The sequence below is a fragment of the Balaenoptera ricei genome, chromosome 9, assembly GCF_028023285.1.
Source record: "Balaenoptera ricei isolate mBalRic1 chromosome 9, mBalRic1.hap2, whole genome shotgun sequence".
NCBI classification, from domain to species: domain Eukaryota; kingdom Metazoa; phylum Chordata; class Mammalia; order Artiodactyla; family Balaenopteridae; genus Balaenoptera; species Balaenoptera ricei.
In genome coordinates this window covers 48278679-48297840 of record NC_082647.1, presented here as the reverse complement: position 1 = coordinate 48297840, position 19162 = coordinate 48278679, and the positions used below count along the sequence as shown (strand labels likewise).

Here is a 19162-nt window from a genome sequence, read left to right as displayed (position 1 = left end):
AGGCTGCTCAATTGGGGGGTAATTTGTAACCTACACTGATAACGATTAGATTCTGTGTGATGTTGGTAAAAACCACTTAACACCTCCAGGCCTCAGTTTTCTCTTCTGCTTGGTGCAGAGTAAGGCCGAAGATATAAATATTTGTAGCCTAAATGAATGCGACACAGAGGTGGACTAGTTAATCTCTAAAACTCCCCCTAATGCGAACACTTGACAACATATTGTTTAGAAAGGGACAGCTCTTGCTGACAGATTTTAAAATATGTGTTGTACTACTTTTCCTTTGATGCTACCTTTTTCGGTATTTTTATATTGCCTTAAATTTTGATTTGCTTTTAAAAAGAACCTCAGAACAGAGGCTTCTTGTTTGAAAGGTTGCCTCGCCAACTTCTTTTGTTTTAAAAATATTCTGACCTGTGCACATCTGCATAGTCGAGGATCACTGCAGACCTTTGATGTAAATGGTCATGCACCCTGCAACTTTTGAGCAGATACGGGTGTGTTTTATGATCACTGTCTCACCTGGCTCCAGAGCCACACCTGCCTCTCATTTAGGATGCAAGGCGACTGCAGCCTGGCCAGAGTGTTGGACACATTTCATTTCACCTTTCTCTGAATTCACGGTGGAACCTTTTTATAAATTTTCCAGGTCATTTCCAAGAATCTCTGGTACTAAAATACCACAGGTCTGTGCTAACCCTGCTTTCCTGAGGATTAAACTTTGCTTCATTGTGGGTAAAAATGGTGTTTTACAGGCTGGAAACAATGTCTTTGATGTTAAAATCATTCTCATGGTGAACTCCAGAAATCTTTTTGGAGGCGACACTTTAAAGTCTTTACCAAAACTTATTTGAACATTTAAAAAAATTACTTATTTTTTAGGGAGTTATTTAAACAGTGAAAGAAAAATGCTACCATCCCAGTGCCATCTTGCACGTGTACCCATACACAAGTTCCACACATTCAGCTCCAGACAGCCAAATAGAAAGAGTAAAACCAATTATGCCTCTGTCGCAAAGTGCCTGGGCTCAGCGGTATGCAGATAAAATACTCAGGCTTGGGGCTTATTTTATTTGTATATGGATATTCTGGCTTTGCGTGATGACTCATTGATTATGCTTATGATGGTATTCTACAAAAGGGAATGCTTTTGGTTTAAATAAGTAAACAAAAACACTACATAGAAATGTCTCCTTTCTCGGGTAGAATAGTAGGAAAAACAATATGAAATTTGTGTATATGAAAAAGGTTATAGGTTATAACTTCATGTTTTCTAGAATCACTGATGTCTTCTTAATATCCTTTATATTTTCAGAGAATTTAAACGATTCCTCTTAACCCCCACTGCAGGATCTTACTTGTCCCCAAAGTATGGCTTAATATGTTAACCACACAGTTTCCACAGAGGCCTTGTGAGGTGGCAATTTCAAAAATCTTATAAATAAGTGTATCTAGAGCCGATGCATTAACTCTATCATCCTAACCAATGAAAAGATGCAGAGCAGGTATATTTTGGGTATGAACAAGCACTTCACTGCCACAATACCAGGTGTTTCTGAGCAAAAGTCAGCTAAAAGAAGTTGTTAGGAAGGAAAGGTCATTAATTCCAAGAACTGTGATTTCTGCAAGCTGGTTTTGTTTTGTGACATTTTAGTGTAGTTTAAAAAATAATGACTGTATGACATTTCACATAAGCATGAGATTTCTAGTTGTAAGGCATCTTAGAGATCAGTTTAATTCAATCATCTCATTGTCTGAATTGAGGAATCCAAGACCCATCAGTAAGTGAGTGAGTGACTTAAACGAGAACATGCATCTAGTGGAAGATTCAAGACTCTGGCTCATAAAGGAGGCTATTACAAGAGTGAGTGAATGACACTGAATAATTTATAAGGAATTAATGAGAATCCAAAGTTGAAAGATGGCCAAAACATGAAACCTCTAAATTTACAGTTTTTGTTACTATTTAAAAATATATTTGTGAGGAAGCACCTTAGAAAGATGTAGTATGTACAGTATTGGAGGGAGAGGTTCTGGTGAGGAAATCTCTCTCAATGCTTTATTAGTATCTATCCTACTTAACAGATAATATGAAATCTCACAGCCATAACCAGGGAAGGTTTTCCATTAACTTATGAAGGGCATGAAGCTGGACTGAAAACATCAGCCCTTTAAGCCCAGAGAGTTTGCTAGCAACACGGAACCAACCTGCCAGATGAAAAAAAGGTAGGAATAAGCTTTATTTCCTCCCTCGTGGTCTGATTCCTGGCTCAGACTGAGAGACTAACCAAAACAGTCAAAAACTATAATTATGATAGCAAAAATAAAGTTAACAGTAAAATGGTCAAGAGTAGAAATGTTGCTTTAGGACAACAAATCACTGAGATGAAAAAATCCCTTGAAGGATCAGGAGAAAGGACAAACTGATGAAGGGAAGTGATAGTTATGGAGGCACAAGCAAGACTCAACCTATAAAGCACAGTGATTCCAACCTACAAAGTGCAGAAAAGCTCAAGGAAAGCTGCAACAGACTTGATACCAAAGATATGACTGAAAAGAAGTTAATACTTATGAACTTACTGATTTTAATAGTTATAATTATTTAGCTTTGGGGTGTTTTAGAAATAGGATAAAACAATGAAAAGAAGGTAAACGTGAAATAAATAAAAACAGAGACATGAAACTAGGTCAAACATATCAACTATAACAATAACTATACATGGCTTAGTAAAACCTCTTTTTAAAAGATGGGTTTAGAAAACCTAAATCCAGTTATATGCTGCTAATAGGGGATATGCCTAAACCAAAAAGACACTAAAAAGTTAAATTATAGGCAATTAAGAGAGTGTGCTACTAGCAGAAGGATAAACAAATAGACCAGGGAACAGAACAGAGAATCCAGAAACACACTTATATAGTTGCTTCATTCATGACAATATGACACTACAGTGCAGTGGGGGAAGCACAGACTTTTAAATCAATGGTGCTGGGTTAACTGGATAACCATATGGGGGAAAAACCTCATTCATTACCTCACACCATATACCAAAATAATTTCAGATAACTGATAAATGTGTGAAAGATAAAAAAAATTAAGTACTATGAAAAAAAAAAAAAAACTTTGGAAAATATCTTCATGACCTGGGGGTAGGTAAAGGTTTCTTAAACATGTTACAAAAAAGTACTAACCACAAAGGGACAAATAAGTGTATATCATTAAAATTAAGAATGTCTGCTCATTAGAAGACACCATTATGAGAGTGAAAAGGCAAATCACAGAGTGGGAGAAGATATTTGCAATCTGTATATTTACAAAAGACATATGGAGAATATATAAAGAATTTATACAAATTAAAAAGACGACCCAATAGAAAAATGGGCAAAAGTCTCAAACAGGCAATTCACATAGAGAATATTCAACTGGCAAATAAGCATAGAAAAAGGTGTTTAATATCAGACATCAGGGAAATTCAAGTGGAAACCATAATGAGATACCACGGCATACCCACTAGAATGACTGAAAGTAAAAAGCCTGACAATACCAAGTGATGCAGAGCAACCAAAGCCCTGATCCACTACTACTGGGAGTGAAGTTGGCACAGCTACTTTAGAAAATGGTTTGGCACTGTCCACTCAGTCAGAACACCAGCATATCCAATCACCCAGCAGGCCCATCCTGTTTTATAGCAAAGTGAAACGCATGTGCGTGCACACCAAAGATGGGTACAAGAATGTTCAGAGCAGAACGATGCAATTGCCCAAAACTGGAAACAACCCAGATGTACATTACTGTTAAGTAGGTAAATGGTGGTATAGTCATAGAATGGATTCTACTCAGCAATGACAATGATTGTGCTCTTTCTCCATGCCAACAAGTGAATGGCTATCAGAAGCATGATGATGAATGAGAGAAGTCAAACACAAAACAGTACAACTGTATGATTTCATTTATAAAAGGTACAAAAACAGGTGGACCTAATTTTTGCTGTTAGGAGTCAGATTAATGTTTATCTTTGGCATGGGGTTGTGACAGGGAGGGAGCTTGACGGAAACTTTTGGGACGCTGGTGATATTCCATTTCTTGATCTGGGAACTGGTTACACCAGGCAGTTCACCGTGGCAAATTCATCAAGTTACACATCCTCATTTCTGTATATACGTTATACTTCAACATAAATTTTTTAAGTGTTAAATGCAAATTATAGGCAGGTTTTTCAAGCAAATACAAACTAAAAGTAAGCAGAAGTTGCAATCATAATATCAGAAAAGGCCATTTCATGGCATGCAGTATTACATGAATCAAAGAATGTCATTTTCTATCGACCAGATCAATCCACCATCAAGGTAATCAGTTGCAAACCTCTATGCATCAGATGAACTAGAATCAAATCATATTAAGTAAAATCTTTGAAAAAGAAATTTACCAAAACAATATTGTTAGGTATACCACGTAGATTCCCATTTATAAACATGTACACAATAATTAATGATGGCAGAGGCAGGGTCTTCAACTTGAACTTCCTCTCACTAAGGCTAATTGCACGAATGTCACCCCCTTGGTCAGAAAACCTGTAACCTAATACTTTCTGTTCCTCGTGAGGACCAACCAGCTACTTGATGTCAGGTCCAATGTATATGGACCCTCTCTAGAGGAGGGGTGGCAATTTGTTCTCACTGTGCACTGTACATCTGGGACAGGAGGTGACACAGCAGAGATGAGGCTGTATCAGGTGGGCCAGAGTGGGACAAGAAAGTTTTAGGGAAACTGGTAGCATTGATTCCTCCCCAAGGCCATCACTGATCTTGGTCCATGTGTGCACACTTTGTAAAGTTTGTTGCTTTTAGACCTTGATTGTGCACTCATGACCAAAAATAACTAGTGGGAATGCTGATCTTCAAGAGAATCTCTGGTCTTTGAACTGGCCCATCCATTACCTGGTGTGTGAAACTTGATGGACCCAGTACCACTTTCCTGTCTTATGTACAGGAAAACTCTAGAAGCAAAAAAAAATGTCAGTGCCTACACTTTGGGCATTTGGCCTAATTTTCTAGTGCTGTCTGGGAAAGGAAATGTGGAGGGTTCCACCTACATCAACTCACAACTTTGTTTATTTTCCTTTCAAGACTCCTTCGGAGGCCAAGATGTTGGTGAGATGAATAGTCCATTTATTGCCCTGGGTTAGGACATCAGAGTCTGTCATTGCACCATGTGTTTTTATGTGTGAACTTGGATGCTATATGAACCCTTAAAGTGGGGGAGGCAGTAGGGGGATGACAGCTGGTGGGAATGAATGGACTTGTTTCAAGATTGATTTAAAAGATGATGGGGTCGTAGTAGACCCTACCCTGAATATCAGTGGGCGACGGCTGTAAGAAAATAAACAAGTCTAGAATAAAATATGTGGAAGATAGCACTAGCACGCATTAAATAAAGTTGACACATTTAATCACCCGGGGTTCACTTGTGATCTGCGTGGCCAAAGGAGAATTTGTAAATACTGTGAAAAGTCAGAGGAGATGCTAACCGAGTGAAACGAAACAATTGTTATAAAAAATGAATAATGACACCCATCTGCCCAGCTGCCACTTTAAGAGAACAAAATATAAATGCACATGCCCTAAGTGGGGAGGGGGCACCATTGTATTACGGATCACTAGAGTAGGAACATGCAAGAGTCTTACAGAGCCATTCCATTGAGCACAGTCTGACCCAAAAGAAATGGAGTAGATGTCAGAGCCCTGGAAGCAGAGGGGGAGGTTGGGGTCCAGATCTGGGCAGACAGAAAATGAAGACAACTAAAAACAGATGATGAAAACTTCTGGAGGATTAACTAACAGTAGCTGCCGTGCCTCAAGCCCAGGATAAAGGAGTGTTTCAGCACTTGTACCCTGTCTTCCTCTGCAAGGGATGAATAACATCTTAAGTTGATCTAGAAGCCAGTCAAGCAGGGACAATTTTTTCTTGTCTTAATAGCCCAGAAGCTGTTGTTTCTCCTTCACTACTGATTAGTTCATGTCTTAAGGACCTGGGACTCCTGGAACTTACCATGTTTCTTCTTTGTTTCAATTGCTAGCAAACTCCAAACTAAACCTATGATTCGCCAAAAGTTTCACAGAACTTCATTTTCCTTAGTGAGCTTTGTGGGCTGTCCAGTCTGGCTCTGTTTTATGTCCCTTTCCTTTTCTCCTTTTTCCTTATGCCTTGTGCCTATTTTTATTTTATGTTATTTTGTATTCTATCTAGATTTCAAAAACCATCTTAAATATTTTGACACGAAGTTCTGGTAAAAATAAATGACACCAGGGTGACTTTTCGTAATTGTGCTCTATAAAATATTATTTGCCTTAAAAAGGACATTTTTAAACAAGATCAACAAATACGGAAATGGCGAAACTGGAACTTGGGAGAAGGAATCCACATTTCTTGCCTTGCTGGGTCACACTCTTCAGCAGGTAATGAAACTATTTTAGATCTGTGGTCAAATAAGCTCCTCCATTTCACCTTAAGAAGCAAGGAAAATACCAGGGAATTAATACAAATTCTACCAAAACTAATATATATTTTAAAGTTTTAAATAATAAAATAAAATATTTCCCTAATCTGTTTATCATATTTTCAGGGCGTGTTATGTTTCAGATGGGCATATGTTTGGTTCTTCATTTTTTTATCTGTATATTTTATTTAGGATTGTTTTATTATGAAAGATACACAAATTTGTGTTAATACATGAATGAATGATCAAGTAAAAGTCTTCATTCTCTTGCCCTCATCTTCATCTCCAGAGGTTAGGATTATTGACCATTTCACGCCTGTCATTCTTGAATTTCCTATGTGTCCACACACAAAAATGCACAGATTTGTGATGTTATTGATACATTACAAAAAGAAGCTTTCCATTGTAACTGGATCAAATTAATATACCACAGTTTGTTTATCTTTTGGGTGATCTATTTAACGTTTTCAATGTTTGCTCTCATTTGATTTAACAGCTAAAATGGGAAAACAGACAGTGGCCATGTCAGCCCATGGTCATTGTAGGCATTCCCCATTGAATCCTAACACATCGGTGGAGCTGAATTCACTTGCTGATGATCTCTTTCACCTACAGCAGGAATTTAATGACATCAAACATGGTCGTACTTCACTGGTCACATGTCAGTGGCTTCAGGTTCCCTGGACAGGACTTGGCACTCACCAACAGGCTTCCTGGGTGCTAGAGTTCATTGCTGCCTTAAATTTGTGTTAAATTAGTAAATTCTCAAAATGGCCACCAGAGGGCAACAACCACCCAGAGCATTCAAAGCTATTGAGCCCCTAGCACTGCCAGGCCGATGTTTAAGCCCCTAGCTTGCATGTGTGCTTCTGCTCACATTGGCTAGTTTTTTGTTTTGTTTTTTTTAATTCCCTTATAATATTTTAAAGGGACATGATTGACCTCCCCCTCCCCAATTACTGAATGCAACAATGCAGGTAAAGTGCTTTACACAGTGCATTGCTAAATAAACATTTAGTTATTATTTTCTCTCTTATCCCATGGTAAAAAACAGAGAATCATCCCTTGCTGTGATAGTCTCCCTAACAAATATATCCTTGTCATGCTCTTCCATTTAATATCGGTCAAATGCAGGGTTATTGCGTCATTTCCAAAAGTGCTTCTGCCTTGAACTGTTTGATTAATTCACGTATAGATGAGGGAGTCTAGCTAAGTACACTTTAAAACTTTGTTTTGATTCTTATTTCTTGTTAAAGATGTATTATCTTATGTACTCCCCCCAATAAAATATATTTTGTGGAATATACACATCATATGTACTTTTTCTTCAGCATATTGGGGGAGATACGCTTTTAAAAGTGCATTTTCTTAGTTACCATCATCACAAAGGCAGAATTGTGGCCAAGATTAAGCTTGTTATCACTCACAAACATTATTCAATCACTTTCATGCCAAGGACAAATGGAAACTTCCTTTTACTAACAAGTGGTTCACAAATGCAGCTGAAGGAGGGTTCCACTGAATTTTGAAAATTTTCCATTACGTCCATATATTTTACATGTAAATATAGGCAAATGTGTTTTAATTTAAACAGATAATAGACTTTTGATACTTATCTGCCAATATTTATAATTAAAAATTCAAAGGTTTAAATGAATAGTGAAGACAGTAAGCCATGAGACCACGCGGTGGCGCTATTTCACTGACTTGAGAAATGCTAGAAACAACCCTGGTGAAAACAGAAGACCATGACTATATGCGAATGAATTGCCTTCATAGTATTACCCCAATTAGGAGGAAAGAATCCAGTAGAGTTTAATGTTTTCAATTAATTTCTATACCCTATCTAAACAATAAAGCAGCACCAAAGTGCAAATGTAAGGAGTATGAGGAAATCTCATTGTTGAAAAGTGAGTTAAGAAATTACGCATAACGGCGCCACGATGCTAACTTATACTATTGCTTTTAATAGCAATATTTTATAGCTCTCTCTAGATGTACAAGGAATTTCCACTTGCATTGTTATATTTTGTTCTTCCAGTGAAGCAGGCAAGGGAGCTTTTGTCCCCATTTTACAGCTAAGGAAACTGAAACATTAAGAAGTTAAGTGATAGCTCCTGGCATTCAAAAATTGCAAAACCTTCTGCAGCGCTGAGGAGCATTTGGGGTCCTAACACCTTACTGATGTCTGGGAGGGAGTATAAATTCCACTGGTGCTTCACCTAAGCCACTTGGGCACTCTGGCTCTCAAGTGCTCCCCACACCCCACCCAGGCGGAACTGGTTGTATCCTAAAGTCTCCATCCATTCCCCATCGGCCAGCACAGGCTACATCCACAGTGCCTATCATGAAGAAGACCACAGCTTCCACAACCACAGAATCCCCAAGGAGCCTGTCTTCCATCCCAGAAATGTGAAATGATTTATTATCTGCACCCTCCCTTTAGCCATGGAGCAGAAATCTGCATCCTGTATCTAGTCTCATGATAGGGGACTGCAGGAAACAAAATACCATCCCCTCATTTCTTATTCATAGAGAAGGCAATGTATAATCTGATTACATACATGATGGATTGGATCCGACAGACAGTATAAAAGGCACGCCGGAGAACATTAACTAGGGAATGGGTTTTTCACTGATATTCAATGTCTCCTGTAGTCAACAGGGAAGGGAGACAAATGCAAAGAGGGGAGTGAGACAAATGCAAAGAGACACACAAATAACTTTCCATATCAAACTTTCAAATAAATCCCTCCATCAGGCAAAGGCTGTTTGCTCCATGCCAGGCACTTGGTTGTGTGCTTTATATACTTCATCTCTTTTAATCACCCTTGTTTTATAGACACGAAAAAAGAGGTTCCAAGGAGTGAAGTGCACAAACAGGACTTGGAACCCATCTTGCCGGGCACACCCAGACCGATATTCTTGACCATGAACTACACTGCCTCTCAGCATGTTTCCGGGACGCACCCTCTGATGCTCTTCAGGACCTTCCTGCATGGCCACAGGCTGCTTTCAGCTGCTGACCACTCTGAGTGATGGCTCCTGAGACTAGATGTGAAATTTGAAGAAGTGAATGAAGCTGAAGCCTCCTGCCTTCTTTAGCTCAGGCCACTGTGAGTTCTAGGAGTCACTGAGGACTCCAGGGCAGCAGAGGAAGCCAGGTTGCAATCAGAAAGCATTTCTAATTAAGCATCTTTGGTACACTGCCTAAAGAGGTCTTCAAGAGAAATGACCGAAGCCTCCAAGTTTCTAGTAATTTGTTGTGATTTATTTTTTCATTCTCAGTAAATATTCTCTATCATGCCTAATTTTGTACTTGTCATTGTATAGCTTTTTTGTTGTTTTTTTTAAAGAGAGAGTTCCCGGGCTTCCCTGGTGGCGCGCAGTGGTTGAGAATCTGCCTGCCAATGCAGGGGACACGGGTTCAAGCCCTGGTCTGGGAAGATCCCACATGCCGCGGAGCAACTAGGCCCGTAAGCCACAACTACTGAGCCTGCGTGTCTGGAGCCTGTGCTCCTCAACGAGAGAGGCCGCGATAGTGAGAGGCCCGCGCACCGCGATGAAGAGTGGCCCCCGTTTGCCGCAACTAGAGAAAGCCCTTGCACAGAAACGAAGACCCAACACAGCCAAAAATAAATAAATTAATTAATTAAAAAAAAAAAAAGAGAGAGAGTTCCCCAAATTGTATAAGCTTCAGGCTTCACAAAGTCAGGATCTGTCCCTGCCTGTGCCTTTGTTAAACATTTTGCCTCTCATCTCCTAAGAGGCTGAAACAATTTCTCACAAATCTTCAGGCTGTCATGGCTCAACAGAGTGCCTGAAACACAGCTGTCCTGGAAAAGGAGAGGGAAGGAAAGAAAAAAGGAATGGAGAGAAGAAGGAAATGGACAGGATTATATGTAGTTGGAAATCGGTTTGATCCATGGAGGGAGAGTCAGCACTGTTAAGAGCATTTTTTTTTTTTAAAAAGCAACCTTCTAAATGAACTGGATCTCTGCTCTTCTGATAATTCTAGCACACTTAGGACAGCTTCAATAGACTATCCAATAATAAGCCAAAAGGCTCACTTTATCAGGGCCTCCGTATGGCTAGAGACAAGATCTAGACTTTATTCCTGTGATTTTTTTGGACATTTTGTTAACAAGAATTACATGATTATATTAACCACTGATGATCAATCATATATTACTTGGCCCTCATCCAGTTGGAGGGTCTTGAAATTCCTTAAACAACTCAGCCACTTGTTCTAGAAGTTTGCAGCAGCTCTGTCTCCTTTGTCACACAGTAGCTGCCCCCAGTCATCTTGGGTGCTGTGTTTACAGAGCTTTAACTGTCATTTAGATCCTTGGATCTGAGGATGGGTAATGTAACTGCTATACCAACTTCATTGGCCCAAGCTACCTGGGTTCACCATCTATGCTGATCATACTGACAAGTTCATTGATGATAACCCTTCTTTTATACCTCCATAGATGTCATCTTTTCTTTCAGGTAGTATCTATCTCCAGAGTATTGGGGCTCAGGCTCATGTCAACTTGGGGTGTCAGAGTCATACTAAGTAAAATGACAAGGGAAAAAAGGTTAAACAAGCTTCAGAAATATAAACAAACACATAGGAAATGCTTATTCTTTCCATTTTTTAAGTAAAACATCTACGCTTGTTTTATGGTCTTAAGACACAAGCTGCTGCTTAATCAAGTCATTCACATTAAGAGACAAGAAAAGAGGAGAGATTTTTTTTCAAATGTGGGGCATTTAAAGGAAGTAGTGGAGTGTCTTCATCTGGTGTATGTTCATATAAAGTAGAAATAAACAAGTGCATGTTTATTCTATTAAGCCTATAAATCTTAAGGAAACCCAGCTGCTGCCCATCCCCAAGGCTTCTGCAAATTTCCTGTTCATAATGTCTGACCTTTCAGGCTCTTTGTTATTTGTTGTTCTTTGTTTGTATGGCCTAAACTCAGAACTACATTAATAGCTCTAGTCTACAATTAAACTTCTGGGTCATTTGTTTTACCTAATTGTTAAGAGAAAGTCTAGCTCCCATAGTCTTGAATAAAATTTTATTTTATGGAAATAGAAAACACCCTTTGCAAAAAAAGTAAATATCTGTCATGAATTCACCATCCAAGCTTGGGTGGGTTGATGTTTGAGCATTATATTTTGAGACAGGTAAATATATAATTGAAGCCGACATGTAGATGTAAAGTTACTTTAAAAAAATATCCTCGTTGGGGCTTCCCTGGTGGCGCAGTGGTTGAGAATCTGCCTGCCAATGCAGGGGACATGGGTTCGAGCCCTGGTCTGGGAAGATCCCACATGCCGCGGAGCAACTGGGCCCGTGAGCCACAATTACTGAGCCTGCGCGTCTGGAGCCCGTGCTCCGCAACAAGAGAGGCCGCGATAGTGAGAGGCCCGCGCACCGCGATGAAGAGTGGCCCCCTCTTGCCACAACTAGAGAAAGCCCTCGCACAGAAACGAAGAACCAACACAGCCAAAAATAAATAAATAAATAATAAACAAAATTAAAAATAGCTTTACAAAAAAAAAAAAAAATCCTCCTTGAAGACGAGGTTTAACTCTGTAGAGTAGCTTTGTCTCCATTCTCTTGGTTTTCATCTTTTTTTTTTTTTTAAATAAAGCTACCCTCAAAAGCTTTATAGGATTACTAATTACCCAATGTCACCTACTGACAGAAGAAAGCCATTAGAATGGTCTCTAGTTACCTGAAATTCAAGTCGGCTTGCCAAAGCTCTTAAGATGACAAATACATGCATTTGTTGGGCTGCTCCTGACCCACGGGGTTAACTAAATGATCTGGAGGTGGGTGAGGAGGATACAGGGGCCCTTGCAAAGCAGCGCTCTCCCCCGGGGAGGAAAGACATCCTGGGGAAGTTTCTGAGGTCCAGCTTAAAATAAACAAACAACAAATTATCTATATTTTTTCAGCTGAATCATTTCTTTTCACGTAGCAACTCTCTTCAGGGCATTCATAAAACGCTTCTCGTCGGATATTTCTAGCTACAGGATGCTCTTTTTATTTAAAATGGAAGCAGCTTTGAATTCTCTCCGCAAAGAACAGGCCCAGAACGCCGGCGGGAAGGAGCAAGGGGTCATGGGCTGCTGGGATGCGCAGGAGTGGGGTCGCAGGAAGGCCGGGTGGGGCTCGGGGAGGAACGGGCGCGGCTGGACGAAGGCGTCCACGTATCACAACGAGGCTGAGGCAGAAGCTACAGTGTTCTTTGCACCCGCCCACTTCCCCAGTCCCCTCCTTGGCTTCATTCTTAAAAGCAATTTCAGGAGCGCCTTTCTTCTGTGCGCTACAAAACGAAGTGGCCGCTAGAGGGCAATATGGTGCAAGACAGGAGCTTGGTCTCACCGCGAGGTGAAATAATAGCCATATAGATAAACAAAATAAAACAGACAGGCATTGCAAAGAAGTGTGCTGTGTATGCTTTCCAATCCTTCTTCTCCATACACTCCCCAAAATATCAAAAATTAAGTGAGTGATAAAGTACTGTGGATGCTAATCCATCATTTTTTCTCTTAGGCTCTGAGAATTAGAAGGAATTTTAGAGAAAATCTCAACTCCTCAACCTCAAAACAGTCTAATTTCTGGAAGCGTTCTCTGCTCATAAACCCAAATTACACGATCAAAGAAGTGGAACTCAACCAGGGGGGGTTTGCTCCTCAAAATGTCGATAGTGCAGAGGTTGAGGAATCCTGGTCCAAGGCGACAGCACAGCTTTTAGATGCATTTCTACCCAGGGATGTAATCTAGTCCTGCAGCATTTTAAACCAGGCACACTCTTCTTGTTGTCTATATGCATCTCCTATGCACTGTGCATCTTTTCCCTAAGTAGACCTGTCAGTCTGACTGACATGTATTGAGCAGATAAGCTGGTTTTTCAGATCCCTGCCAGACCCGCGAGACCCCTCCACTGCACTTCACTCCTTCATCTCAGGAGTGATGAAGCGCTTGGGGAACCCTCCGTGTCGCCAGAAAAGCTGTCACCAGCTGCCCCCTCACCACACCCGGACTCCGGGGTCCTGGACTGACAGCAGTGGATCCCCTGGCCCTGCCCCCGGAGGTGGCCAAGCCAGTGGGCAGGAGATCAACTCTACCCCAAGGCACTCTGGTCTGGTTTTCCACCATTTGTCAGCTGTGTGATCTTAAACAAGTCACTTAGCCTAACCTGTAAAATGGGGATGATAACAGCACCAGCCCCATAAGGGTGCTGTGAGGAGCAGATGAGCTAATATATGGAAATCTCGGTAGGTCTGTAAACATGAGGCATTTCCCTTCTCTCCCCCATAGTGCACGATCCACTTTTTGTTTCTTCTCTCACAGGGCTTCGTCCAAGTGCATGTGCAACTTCTGTCATTGTCTCATCATTTAATTGTTTAAAAAATACTTATTTTATATGTCATTACTATATGTTTCACCTTATTATTAGCGCTTTCAACTATTTTGCCCAGAGACAGTGCAGAGCAGTGATTGCAAACTCTAGCCCCAGATTGCCTGAGACTGAATCTCTCTCTGCCTGTCTCTAGATTTCTGATCTTGAACAAGTTACTTAACCTCCCTATGCCTCAGTTTTCTCATCTCTAAAATGGGTGTGATAATAGTACCCATTGTTATAAGATTAAATTAATATTGTTAAAGTATCTGGGGCAGTGCCTGGCACATAGTAAGTACTAAATAAGATATATGTAAGTGAAAACAACAGTGATGAGGTTAATACTATTTCCCCAGTACCTAAAAACAGAACCCAAATGTGCCAGAATAACAAATGATGGAATGGCTGAGACTAAACTTAGAGGGCAAGAACTCCAAGGTCATCCATTCTCTGTGGGCGGGGGCTTGAGGGGAAATCTTCCTTTCCATCTACGAACATTTGTGTGCAGGAAATGCACGTTTGGTCCAATCCTCTAATTTTACCAAGAAGACAAATTGAGCACGACGTAGTCAGTGCTGCCTTGTTCAGAGGGAGGAAGACCAGGACCTGGGCTAGACCCGCAGCTGGCTACCCTTCTCCCTCCATTTAGTGAGTTCCATAACTGCAGTATTGATCTGACACTGTTACGAACCTTCTCCGAGACTTGCAACCCAGCTTCCCCACAGCCTGAAGCGGCGTTATGTTTCTTACCATGTGGCCCTCCGAGGACGTTTGATGTCTCAGGGGCACAAAATTCAAAGTATCTAGAAAATAATAGCTGATTTTTTTTTCTTCTACCAGTGGGTTTCACCTCAACTAGAATACCACTGAAAGAGAAATTAAAAGGAAATAAAATCAGTAAACACACCACAAGAAGGACATTATGGAATTGTTCTTTAAAAATCTGCTGTCCTTCAAGGGTCACTCCAATAACAACCTGTACTTCCCAAATGTGTTCCGTATACTGCTGGCTTATTTCTCTCTCTAGTCTATGAAATCTAAGGACAGGGACTGTCACCATGAACTCTGTGCCCATAGCAGCCAGAGCACAGTGTCAGGCACACAGCAAATCTTACAAATATTTGCTGCTGCCTTGGAGGATGATGTGGACCCAGGCCCACGAGGACAGCATTTCCCAGAGTGTGGCATGTGGACCACTGCTCTCCCTCAGATTTTAAGTAGAAAGAGAGATGATTTTAGATAGGACATGGACAAGGTATTAAACAACATTGAATTATATAATGAGAAAGTTATCCCTCTTTCAATCATCCTTCTATCTTTCTGATTCCTTCAGGGAGAAATTTTCCATTTGTGCTAATATGTTTTAGGATGTCTTCAACTCTTCTTTCTCCACCCACCCCCCAACATCTCAGACAAACTAAATAAACCTAAGAATCAGAATGTTTAGCAGGCAAAAATATCTACCAAGAATTTAATACACTGTCCTCATTACATCTGTTTATGACCGTCTCTTATTCACAGCAAGTGACAACATCAGTTTTCCATTTTCCATCCTTGCGGCAGAAGCAGTTGTCCTTGGCAAATATCCCACAAAACTCTGCTCCCCTTCCCTCTGCAGTCAGGAGGGACCATGTGACTGATGTTTACCTGTGAGATGCGGGTGGAAACATCTGAGGACATAGCAGACACTATCCTGCCCACTCTGCACATGTGAACTCATTTAATCCTCAGAGCAGACAAATGCAGAAACCGTTATGTTATTATCCCCTTAACACTGATGAGAAAACCAAGACTTCGCTGGAGAGGGTGAGTAACTTCTTAGAAGTTACTAAGTCACTCGGTCACTAAGTGGGGGGGGGGGGGGGCAGAACTCAAAGTCAAGTGCATGTGGGCACGGAGCCCACAGTCACCATGCTTCCTTCCTCCCGGAAAGGACAGGCTGCTAGGGAAGGCAAGCTGTGGGTTGTTATTGACTCCTCGATGTGGTTCTTTGGACTGTCACACAGCCCCAGATTTTTAAACCAAGTCTGGCTTCACAGGGTTAATCTGAATAATCTGAATCAGGCAGGGTTGGACAAGCAGGTGACGGCCAGCACTGCCAGAGTGCACCACGCTACTTAGCAACGGGGAAAACAAGGGGCGCTGCAGAAGGGAGGGAAATGAGCCTCAGGGGTGGGTGGAGGAAAGAGGGCAGGCGGGGGAGGGGTTGGATCGTGCCGAATCTGGGAGGTTGTGAGCGGGATGGGCACTGAGGGCTTCGGCCCTTTCAAGCCAGGAGAGGATCTTGTGGGGAGGACACGCCCACGGCCAAGGGCTTTCCTGTAAAGCAAGAAAGGCTCTGCTAGCCTTGGAGGATGACAGGGCTAGCAGAGCCATCTGTTTTGACATCCAGACCCTATGTCTCTCTGGTGCTCTCTCCCTGGCCTTATGGATGGTATAGGTGACATCAGGATTTTGAACATTTTAACTTGAATGCTGTTCACTTAACTAATCTGAACACTTTCTCCTTATTATTCTCAACTGGTCACTCTGCTTATGAGGTGCCAGGGCCAACAAGGAAGGCAGAAAATGGAAATCCCTGGTCATCTAAGTTCAACTTAACCTCGGCATATAGGTGGCCTGTAGATGGTGAGCAGAGGTGCCAGCCCTCAAAGCCACTAGACTGTGGAAGCATGGCCTGAGGATGGGCCAGAGAGAGAACGCAACTCTCCAAAGCCAAAGTCTACTGAGACCCTTGACAGGAGAAAATTCCAGATTAGTAAGAAAGCCCCAAGGAAGGCCCATCCATCCAGGAAAAAAGTATGGGCCGTTTCAAACTTCCAACTAAAATGTGTGAGGAGGTAAAATGGATACCCCTATCCCTCCTTAGTGTGGGTTATTTCTGTTCTGTTATACAATTAGAGAGATACAGAGAAGCTGCACCTCAAATACCTCCATGAAAATTGTATTATATTTCCAAGGAATTATTTTTAATTTTGTAAAGGGTGATAAAGATACTGTGTTTATGTTTTTCTTTTTAAAAAGAGGCATTTTGAAGTAGGATAAGATGATGTGATGTCTGGGATAAGCTTTAAAATAATTCAACAAAGAATAAAAAAGAAAAAGGAAATGTTGCAAATCATTGATAATTGTTTATCTGAGTAATGAATCTTTGAGGCTTGTACTATTCCTACTATTGTACTATCCCTACTACTTTTATGTGTGTTTGAAATTCATCATGAAAAATAAAACGTATTCATGGAACAGACACCAAAAAAACTTGCCAATGTGCCCAGGATATATTCCTTTGGTTTGAGTAACGTCAAAACATCTGAAACAAATTTCAACAAAAACTTCATGCCTAAAATCTCTGTGCTTTAACAGTCACTTTGTGAAAATTGATTAATCAGGTGATATTGTTATTAATGTAGGGAATTAGGAGAATGACAAATGAAGAAAAATGTGTTTTTGAAAGAAAAAATAGAGGCTGGGTACCAGGAAGCTGGTAAAGGAGGATGTAAAGTGCAGAAACTACATTGTGGGTTTCAGGAAGTTGGCAGAATGTCTTCTCAAAGGAGTTCTCTGATGGAAATAAAGTACCATGGATGGAAGACCAGCATATCTGGGCACTACTCTGGTCCTTGCCACTAACTTGTTGTCTGTCTTTGGGCATCTCATTTGTGTATTTATTCATCAAACATCTGAAACACCAAGGTGGGGAGAAAGACCCAAATGGCACCATCTAGTCCTGGGCTGCTCAGCATCTCTGGGATTGGATGCTGACTAACCAAGCCCCATTTAGCGTGGTCCAGTGCTGAGTGTGCACTATGGAAGGCACGATGGGGTTGCTGAGGCCCCAGGGGAATGCAGAAGGATGAAGAAGAGAGTGGCATGTGTAAAAAGGGGAGACAGGGTATTGCAGGGGGAAGGAACTGCACGAACAAATTTATGGAAGCGTGATACAGATCTTCACGGATCTAACACGGCTGGAGCGCAGGGTGTTTTAGGGAGGTGCCAGGGGACACAGCTAGAGAAGTAGGTGAGGCTCAGATCCATATGACAATTCACTCAACACATAACTATTGAGTTCTTACTATGGACCAGGCAGTGTGCCAGGGATGGGATACACCAGCGAGTAAGTTAGAGAAAAATACCCAACTTGGCAGAAATTACCTTGGTGCAGGTGAAGAAAAAGACCATAAAGGAGGCAAATGAAGACAAGAGTCTATCAGCCAACAAGCTGACAAGTGCAGTGTGGTATTGAAACACACCAGTGGGGGGAGGGGGGGTGAATGAGGGGTGGGGAGAAAGATAAGGAGTGTCAAGGGTGTTTGGTTTCAGTTTGAATATTTGAAACATGTTCTGAAGGAAGAGAGGAATGAGCTTTGCTGGTAGCTGGGGGAAAAACATTCTGGAAAGAGCTTTTAGGACCTCGCATACTAAGAGGGAAACCTTTGTCCTCACAGCTATGGAAACAATGGATTTTATTCCAAGGATCCAAACCATCAAATTTCAGTCTGTAAAGGACCATTTTCATAGTTCTATACAGCAGGTAGGTAGAAGGAGGCTGGGAGACCAATTGGGAAACAATTCCAGAAAATTCCAGAAAAGACACTCTAAGGGTATAAATTAGAAGGAGCTGGGGAAGGGGGGTGCAGTGCAAGAACATACAGAGAAGAACTCCAAGGTGGTAGGATCCCCGTGACGCTGGCTGGGGAGGAGGACGGCGGGGGGATGGAGGTTCCGATGACCCCTGTTCTGATTCTCACAGAGGGGAGGTCTATGGGGCAGGTTTGAGTTGGCCACCTACTAACCTTGCCCGATCCTTGGTCACATGTCTTACCACCAGGGACACAACTCTCACCAGGACAAGAAGGGCCAGTCCACACCCAGGGCTGCCAGCAGCCACCCCAGCACATGGAGGGTCACTCTTCCTACTCGTGGTCAGCATCTCTCCACGTCACACAGCATGGCCTCACTCCCTGGGGAAGGATGCACCCACACCACCAGCTGCAAATCTTGCTTATTTTGAAAGGAACACCTTATCCTAAAAGGCGCACGGCAATGAAAATTTCCAAGTAGAGGAGAAAGCCACTGTGTCTGTGAATTACCAGCGCCACGTTTTGTTTGCTGGGGCAGGTTGTTGTACAGCCATTTGTATCCGTTCTGCTCCATTAGGCTAACTTGTTTTCAGATATAAATTAAAGCTGATGTCCCGAACCCACTGTGCTGCCTCTTCACACAAACACCCCCTTCCGTGGTGAATGAGTTAGTAGGTTTGGCAGA

At 41.6% G+C, this 19162-nt stretch overlaps 1 protein-coding gene across 18 annotated transcripts in view; it reads right to left on the bottom strand.

Moving 5' to 3' along the window:
- TRIL (TLR4 interactor with leucine rich repeats) overlaps positions 1-19162 on the bottom strand; it is a 136587-nt gene that overhangs the window by 92806 nt on the left and 24619 nt on the right. Inside the window, exon 3 of one of the 18 annotated variants that reach the window (XM_059933690.1) lies at positions 10962-11051. The exons of 16 other annotated variants lie outside the window; for them this stretch is intronic. The gene's annotated coding sequence lies outside the window, so the exon portion shown is untranslated. Of the gene's footprint in view, positions 1-3975; positions 6503-10961; positions 11052-19162 lie in introns of those variants that run through there. One more of the 18 variants, XM_059933696.1, reaches the window with a different exon arrangement.